The following is a 9,605-nucleotide window of genomic DNA, read 5'->3' on the forward strand; positions in this document are numbered from 1 at the left end:
TGAATAAATTGCTTCACTTTTGAGAACTTCAGTTTCTTCATCCATAGGATGACTCTTCTTAAGGTTAGTATTAAGATAAAATAGCAGTCAAGTATGTGAAAATGCCTGACTCATTGCCTAAGTGTCCAGTCAACTTAGAATTATTTCTTCCTACTGAGTCATACACAGCCCTAATACAGCTTGCTCAGCTTCTCTTTAGAATAAATCATCCCAGTTCCTTAAACCCTTTGACCAAGCCTTGTTTCCTAGCCTCTTTTGTCTACAGTTGTCACAGATTTTGCCCTTGGTTCTCCTTTGGTGATACTTGAGAAGAGCCCAGCCATTAAGGAGCTGACAGTCACAGCTACGTGCAGTTTCTTTCTTACTAATTACACTCCTCCCACTTTCCTTCCCTCCCTCTGGGACAGAGGCTATGCTGAGAAACTCTTAGCCACGCACCTTCTAACTGAGGGTGATGACAGGTCCTCACAGCAGTGGCTCCTTGAGACAGTCTCTTGGAAAGGCTTCAGCTGCTACTGAGTCTTGAATCCTACCCCTGCAGTTCCCTCCTTTCTGGGGATGATGCTGTCATTCAAAAAAAGAGGGACAGTCTCTCAGTTGCAAATCCACCTATAGGATTTGTAATAAATCAATGGATAGTGACTGTGCAAATTATTTGGTGGTCCAGAATTGACAGCACTGCCAAACAATCCTTCATTAATGCATAGCTAATACAAAATGAGTGCATGGCTGGACCGCCAATCCTGGATAGTTATTTCAGCTGGAATTGAACTGAAATACCAGTTGTTCTAACTGCTGAATAATGTAAGAATCTGAGAAAGTTTTCCCCATGATGTAAAAGCAATCACATGTTTAATATTTTAATTAGACATTCAAGTGCCTATTGTGTGTCACTATGCCAAGATGCTATTCTTAGCGCAGTAATACACGTTAGGGCTTCCCAGGTGGTGCTAGTGTTAAAGAATCCACTTGCCAGTGCAGGAGATGACAGAGACACAGGTTCGATTCCTGGGTCAGGAATATGCCCTGGAGTAGGAAATGGCAACCCACTCCAGTATTCTTGCCTGGAAAATTCCATGGACAGAAGAGCCTGGAGGCTACAGTCCATGGGGTTGCAAAGAGTTGAACATGACTATGCATGCATGTATGGAATATATGTCATTCCATTATATGTGAATAGTTGTGATTTGTGTTTAAATCTCTTAGAATGTTGTTTACTTTTCACAAATGTCAAAACTGAGACAACTACATTTTTGCCTTGTCTGGAGTAGAGTCAAATCCCATGATTGAAGTTTTGAGATAAGCCTTTTATTTATATGTAGCACCATAGCCTTCATGGATTCCAGGTTAGGGTAATGATCTAGTTTCCCAATCAAAAATGTTTTAGAGTTACCACTGCCATCCGAGTTTCATTAATCCTTATTCTTTCAACTTAACAACACGTTTGAATGCTAGGAAAGTGCTTGACACCTTATTTTACTAAGTTCTATGCCTTTTCAGAACGTTCATAGCATTATGACCGTGGTGTGGCGGTCATAATGGTAAGATGAGACTCAGAAATGAAACTTTCTGCAATAGATCACTGAAATTTGTCATATGACGAGGAGAGGACCTGCAAACTTAGTTGCTTGGCATATTTCAATCTTTAAGAAAAAAGTCAAATTTTACTTGAAACGTCAGATAAGAAAACTGAATCTGGAAGGTCCTTTTTGAGACAGTCCATTGCAAAGTTTCAGTTCTCAGTTGTTATACTATTGTTGTGGTTTCCTTGAGTTTACCTTGTGATTCCTAATGCAATTCAGTTGATAATTGGATAACATTTCAGGTAATGCATTCCATGAATATTTTAACATGCATTCTAAGTGCAAGGAACTCTTAAGAAACTGAAATATCTAACTCATATAGTTTTAGACTCCTGACATTTTTTAGTCTACTTGTTTAATTTTAAATTGGCATGTCTCTACTCAAAACTATAAATCTTTTAAAAGAATTCCTGTGTTTTCCTTCCTTCCCTCTACCCTGAAAGTGAAGCAGTCCAAACAAGCAAACAAAAGTTTCTAAAATATTTGTGGGACTAATGAATAGAAGAACGAGTCCTCTAAGCTCTATTCAGGCACTGTGGGGTTGGCAGGAGTCACAACACCAGTTCTGGGGGTCAGTGATTCTGCTAATTTTTCCTTAAGTAAAGAGCATGTGCTTAGGAGTGCTCCTTCAGTATAGATTATGATGTGACATTTCAGCATGAGAACTTGTTTAAAGAAGACTTCTTTGCATTTGCAAAAATGTTGATGGTCTCTGAACTAATCCAGGTCATCTCTGCATGGAAATTTAATTAAAGTATGTCCCCTTCAAATGACTAGATAGTTGGACAATATAAATGGGTTCTCCTTCCTGCTACGGATGCTAATTTGACAAGACTATTTCTTTCTACTATTTCCCACCCCCAGAAATAAAATGGTATGTGGTGGTAAGAAGATACATCTCACTGTTTCCTTGCTCCCACAGCTTCTCTGTTTAAAAAAAAAAAAAAAAAAAGTGTGGGGCAGGGGGGAGGATATTAAGGAGGATATTAAGTAGCCCAAAGTAGAATTTAGTTTTTTACTTCTTCCCCTTTGTGTGTTGAACTAGTTAATTTTTCTTTTTCTCCCCAGAGGAGAGAAATTACCAATTTCTCTTTGCTGAAACTGCCAGGCCAATTAATTGACTGATAACCAAAATGGTTTTCTCCTGACATGTTTTGCTTTTTCTCTTCTCTCATTAACCAATCATTTCAACAAAGTATATCTCCAACTGTTAAAAAGTACAGTGCTTATCACAAATGCCACATGACTTCATACACAGAATATGAAAAACAATCTTTGGTTTTCATATCTTGTGATTTAGCTGAATGTGGGCAAATTTAAATGGCAAAACCTGAAACTCTGAGATGGATCCATCTGTTGACTTGGCCACCAAGTGTTCGAGTATGCCAAGGGAAGGAATTCTGCAGATATATCAGAGAAACATAGATAGATAGTCTTTTATTTATTTTTATGTATACATATATAAATAACAGATATACATGTATATATTTTTGCTTAAAAAATTGACTTGTGCAAATTGTTGGGACTGGCAAACTTGATATTTGTAGAGCAGGCCAGCAGGCTGGAAACTCAAAAGGGAGTTAATGTCATAGCTGACAGAATATCTTTTTTTCTAGAAAAACTCAGTTTTTTCTTTTTCTTCCCTCCACTGATTGGGTGAAACTCACCTATATTATTGAAGATAATCTCCTTCTACTTAAAGTTCACTGACTGTAGGTGTTAACCACATCTACAAAATATCTTCATAGCAACACCTAGATTAGTGTCTTGCTAAATAACTGGGTACTATAGCCTACCTCAGTTGCTACATAGAACTAACCATATGGCAGGTAGGGTGAAAAACACCTTGGACTCAGATCACACTCTTCACGCCTCTGTGCCCTTGCAGAAGCTGTAACCATCATCTGGTTGTTACAACAAGCTATAACCAGCCCTCTCGTGTTATCTGCTTATTTTCTGAACAAGTTTCTTTGTACTCATTCAGATTTCACCCACTTAGTAAAATATGGGCCATAGAGATGGAAAGAAGTTAGAAGATTTAAGAGTTATTTAGGAGGGAGACTCAATAGGACTTCGTGACTGATGGATTTTGAAAGTGAGATACGGAAAGAGAACGTGAGATCGTAGCCAGGTGCCAGCCTTGGGCAAGGTAACTGGTGGTTATTCACTGCTGCAGACAGTAGAGGAGGAAATAGATTTGGCTGAGAAAGGATCATTTAAGTTTGGGAACACTGAGTTTGAATTGTCTGTGAGTCATGGTGAAAATGTGTAGGTGAAAGATTGTGCTTAGGTCAGAGGTCTAAACAAAGCATAGAAATCCAGACTGTGTCTTATGTAAATGAGAGTGGAAACCATGGGAATGGAAGAGGTCACACAAGAAATTACATGGAGTAAGAAGAAGACCAAGGGGCAGAATCCTGGGGAAACATCAACATTGTGGAAACAAGTAGAGAGACGGGCCAGTGAAGGAAACTGAGAAAGAATTGTCAGTGTAGAAGGAAACCAGAGAATTTCGTCAAGGCAACCAGTCAGGGTCCGATGGAGCAGACACATCACATCAGATGAGGTCAGTGTGCTGTGTGTTAGAGTTAATAACAAGGTCATCAGTGGTCCTGGAGAGAATATTTTCAGTGAAATGGGGGTGAAGGCTAGAGAGCAGCAGGATGAAGACTAGATAGGAAGTCAGGACAAGGCAGTCGCAAATGTAGACAAACCATCCATTGACCAGACCCATCCTCTCTGTATAAATAAAGAGATTGGTTCTTGGATTCTAGCAGTCTGGATTCAACTGGGAGATTTAAGCCACACAATAATTTAAACAGGGTTAATTTAACATAAAGAATGATTAATCTGTGATAGTAGAGTAATTTTGTATATAAGAATACTCTTTATGATATCCTGGGGCCAAAGGAGATGAACAAACTTGGGGGAGGGGGCCCTCTCCCAGAGGCTGCAGTTCATCTCTCATTGGAGAAATGTGTATTTGGACCCACTGGATGGCAGGGAAGTTGGCTGATTTGCTGTCCAGAGCTGGTCTTCGGTCAAAGATGAGCAGTAAGACTCTCTGGAGCGCCAACAGGGCTGGCAAGCTACAGCTGGTCACCACTGCATGAGTGTGCAGTGAGTAGGAGTGGGATGCCCGGCCTCCTGCAGCCCAGGTGGAGACCTGCTTGTCACTATGGAGGGGACATGTAGTTGGGAGTAGCAGAGTGTCTAGAGAACTGTGGGAAACACCCCTGGGGAGGTGAGTGAGTGCAATCAGGGGGTCAATGCCAACAGGAAGCCCAAAGTCTATATGGAGAGGACAGCACAGAGATGACCATCAGGGCACGATGGGGCTACTGTGTCCCTGAAGGACAGTGCTTCTAGGTGAATGGCTAGGGCCAAGTACCACCAGATGTCCCCAGCACACTTAATCCACCGTGCCACAGTCAGAAACCACCAGAGAGCGCCTTCCTCCTGCAGTGTTGCTCCAGCACGCTCTAATAAGAGAGCTTAACATCGTGTTCACTCGAACAGACAAATGCTTAAAGCAATTCCATCCACTGTCAGACAGCATCTATTTTAAGGGTGAGTTGGAGCTGAGAGGCAATCAGTTTATAGGAGCACAGACTCCAGGCTCCTTGCTACTTTGTTTAATAAAGATCTTTCTTTCCATCTCCAGTAAAGATGAATGAGATTGATTAGGAAAATAGATCTGGCAGGGAAAGGATCTTCCCTGGTGGTCCAGTGATTAAGATACTGCACTCACAATGCAGGGGGCCAAGGTTAGATCCCTTGTCAGGGAACTAGATCCCACATGCTGCAGCTAAGGGTTCGTGTGCCACAACTAAAGATCCTGCATGCTGCAATGAAGGTTGAAGATCCCTTGTCCCACAACTGAGACCCAGAGCAGCCAAATAAATATCTTAAAAAAAAAAAAGATGAATGAGATTGAATTGAGGAAGCTGAGAAATCACAAATTTTTAGCAGTTCCACTTTGCAGAGTGGTTTGCTTTTTCAGCAGTTTTAAGATACTTAAAAGTATAAGATACTCCAGTATAAGATAGAGAATAGAGGTAGAGTACTGATCTGGATTTGGGTTTTTCAGGTTGGGGTAATAAAGGAGATAGTGAGCTGTGTACCAGAGTCTTCAATGAGAGAGAGGAAGCCTGAGTGTATGCGTGCTAAGTCGCTTCAGTTGTGTCCGACTCTACAACGCTATGGCCTGTAGCCCACCAGGCTCCTCTGTCCATGGGAATTCTCCAGGCAAGAATATTGGAGTGGGTTGCCATGTCCATCTCCAAGGGATCTTCCCAACCCAGGAATCGAACCTGGGTCTTTTATGTCTCCTGTATTGGCAAGTGGGTTCTTTACCACTAGTGCCAGCTGGTGCTTACAGGAAACAGTAAAGGACCGAGGAAGGATGGAAAGGGGGCAGTGAAGTAACAGACTCAAGAAGGAGAGACTTTTCCTGAGGGGTAGAACCTGCAGTTTGGAAACAACTGAGGGAAGCCAGGAGAAGGCCAGGTCCTTCTCTAGACCCAAGGGTTTGAAGAGATTGAAGGTGTGAGGGAGTGAGTTAACAATGGAAGAAAGGTCCAGAGACCATAGTCAGGGAAGGGGCTGGCCTCCAGCAGACTGCCTGAGTGGAGGCCGTCCGCAGGAGCGAGAGGGTGACGGGAGGGTGCCCGTCCTCTCAGCAGGGTGTGTGCCTTTGTGCTCGGTCACTCAGCGGTGTCTGACTCTTGGTGACCCCATGGACTGTAGCCCGCCAGGCTCCTCTGTCCATGGAACTTTCCCGGCAAGAATATTGGAGTGGGTTGCCGTTGCATACTCCAGGGGAGGAAATGGCAACCCACTCCAGTACAGTTGGGATAAAAATGAAATGACAGTGACTCACCTCAAATGTCCTCACTTTGTCGCAAGTCTTTTATAAATCAGAAGTGGTCTCAGTGATGTGATGAGGGCTTGCAAGTTCACAGAGAGGGTCCATTCAGGCAGGGCTTTCTCAGTGTTCAGGGGAGTGGTCAGGGTCCTGATTAAGGATCTAGGATGTTTGTGAATTTTTTACTTAATTATTTGTTTTTACCTTAGATTTTCTTCAGTATAAGAATAATATAACTACATTGTAGAAAATTTGGAAAGTGAGAAATAAAGGAAAAAAATAATAATTCCCACCCTAATATAACAATTCAAAATTTCTCCTTTTAGGGCTTTTTTTTTCCCACGTACATTTAAAAATATTTTTATTCTCTTAATGATACACAGTTTTGTATCTTTTTATCGAACAAATCATAAGCATTCTTCATGTGATTGCATAGTCTTCACAAGTATAATTTTAAAGGTTTGCATAATAGCTCATTTGTTAGATGCATTCTCATTAATTTATTTCTCTGTCATTGGGCTGAATTTTTTTTAGAATTGTTAACAAGTTGCTCAATGAACTATGATTTGTGACCGTGACTGCATATGACTGCTCATTCATTTTTGTGCCAGAGTCAGCACATCTTAAATTCTGGTTTCAAAATGATAGCTATTCATTAAGTTTCCTAGGCTACATTTCGAATTCAATATATCTTTGATGACATCATGGTGGAATGTCTTTTGTTCAAGAGGGAGGTACATAACTCTATCTGATGTTTCTTTGACTCAGCATCAAAGGCTTTTGTGCATTTTTGGTCTTTTATAAATCAGAAGTGAAAGAAGATAAAGGAACTCAATGTCTTTAGAAACAACACATTTCTATAGTGGCTATAGATCTGGAAGCTTATCCATTATGAGCATTTCTCACACTACCCCATGCCCGCTGTCCCCAGTTCAACTGCAACCATCTCTGTCAGTGATTCAGTTCTCACCTGCATAACTGGATAAAATATTAGACTAAAATATTAGGCTAAGTGTGTTTTGGGATGGATTTTAGTTACCAACAAGCCAGTCATTGAGGAGCCTGGCTATTCTTACAGTAGAACAAAAGAGGAAGGCCAGGAACAAGGATTCAAGGAAACCTGAAATCTGTCAGTGAACCCTAAGTGTTTGCTCCCTGGGTCTAGGGACAGGATTAATCTCAGAATCTGGAATGGTGTCATGCTGTAAGGTTGGGGTTAAGTGGTCTTACCTATAAGGGTTAGAGAAATGCAGGGAAATAGAACCAAGTAACTGCCCTTCCATTATCACTATAAAACCAGTTTGGTTGCGGGTGTGCTGGAGCTGACTGGTACGAGTTCCCGAGAGCTGATTGTTCAATTTTTAGGAATTTTGCAGCTGGTTGACTCATATTGGTTGTTTGAAATCAGTTGTCATAGAAGTATTTATATCATAAAAATGACCATCACAGATTTAAACCGCAGAAGTGCCATAAATCAGACTCCAGAGATCTGGTGTTAAACATCCATCAGCAAGTCTCTGACGCTACCTCCATCTTTATCAATAGGCAGCTTCACATCTTTTCTTCTTGTTGAAGAGTCAGTCTTTGTGAACCTCAGTTTTTTCATCTATAAAATGTGAAATCCTGAATTTATATCTGACAGAGATTTTAGAAATTATTTAGTCCAACCTTTTTATTTCACTAATGGTATTAACTCTGACTAGAAAGTGGTAAATTTTTTTCCTCACAGACAGAAGCCACGGATCCTGGTAGGATAATAAGCACGACCCACTCAGTCTGAAGCAGGACTCTTGGCAGTCAAAGTGTTGCAGAGCTTGTCATGGTGATGGGATAAGCAGCACTCAGAGCCCAGGTGGGCCAGTGGGACCAGAGGATGGTTGGTCCGTCATTCCAGGAAGAAGCAGGTGAGTTCTTGTGGTTTTATGGATTAGGGTGATAGACTGAGGTAGGGAAAGAAAAGGTCCTAACCCAGGCCAAAATCAGGGTTTCATTTAAACAGGTGAGACAATCGCCTGACAAAGTACAGGTGGTAGGACAATAGATACCAGAAAAAAAACAAAACAAACATGTTTTTCAGAAATTGATGATTTGGTTCAAGGGGAAAAATCTAATCATTGATAGCACTGGAGAATCCAGGCTCTTCTTCAGATTGCCTAGCACACACACTACCCACACAATATCAAAGTGTGGCATTTGCCACTATAATCTTCTAGAATGGAAAGTCCACAGTAGACTTTGCCTTGATGAGATAGAACCTTCATAAATGGTCTTGTTTCCTTGTCCAAAAAGACCCTTGAAAGACATGATAGGAAAAAAATGGGGAGACCTCATTTTCCCCTTAGATTCTTCTCTTCTTTTTATGATGTTAACCTCTCCTTCCAAATTTTCTTTGTTCCAATTGCTATTGAGGTTAATTTGATTGCAGAAACTCATCTCAGAATTGGCTTGCTGCCTGAAGACCAGACTGTATAACTGAGTTCACTAGCCTTTCTTTACATGTGAGGTATCAAAAGAGCAATTAAATCATGTTTAGACTGAGCAATTAAAAACAATAAATCTCTTGTCATTTAAGTAGAGTTTTCAAGTGAAGGAATAGAACACCATAATCAGATAAGGACCGGCAACAAGTTAGAAATCTGGTCTCTGAAGAACAAGTGCTGATGGGGAGACAGTTCACATGAACTTGATTAGGAGTTGGAGCCACTTAGGCATCAGCATGAGAGCACATTAGTAGGAACTGGAGTTTTTATTTCAGAGCAAGATTCTCCAGTCACCTAGTGAGAAGCAGCATTACTCTAAGAACATAGGATGACAATGACTCATCACATAGTGTGGATTTGGGGGGACACCATGAACTATGTTATTGCAGAGGAATTGGTTTAGAATAGTCTCATTTTTCTGGGTGGTGCTAGTGTTAAAGAAGCCGCCTGTCAATGCAGGAGATGTAAGAGATATGGGGTCCCTGGGTCAGGAAGATCCCCTGGAGGAGGGCATGGCAACCCACTCCAGTATTCTTGCCTGGAGAATCCCATGGACAGAGGAGCCTCGGGAGCTACAGTCCATAGGGTCACAGAGTCGGACACGATTGAAGCAGATTAGCACACACGCATAGTCTCATTTTTCAGTAACTTAGTAGTGGAAGGGAGGTGTCATGT

General features: G+C 41.3%; 1 non-coding gene across 1 annotated transcript; it reads left to right on the forward strand.

Moving 5' to 3' along the window:
- The first annotated feature begins 5,298 nt into the window (after positions 1–5,298).
- TRNAV-CAC (transfer RNA valine (anticodon CAC)) lies at positions 5,299–5,371 on the forward strand. The gene has a single exon. It is a non-coding gene; the product is annotated as a tRNA-Val (tRNA).
- The last annotated feature ends 4,234 nt before the right edge of the window (positions 5,372–9,605 follow it).

Source organism: Muntiacus reevesi, chromosome 1, assembly GCF_963930625.1.
Source record: "Muntiacus reevesi chromosome 1, mMunRee1.1, whole genome shotgun sequence".
NCBI lineage: Eukaryota > Metazoa > Chordata > Mammalia > Artiodactyla > Cervidae > Muntiacus > Muntiacus reevesi.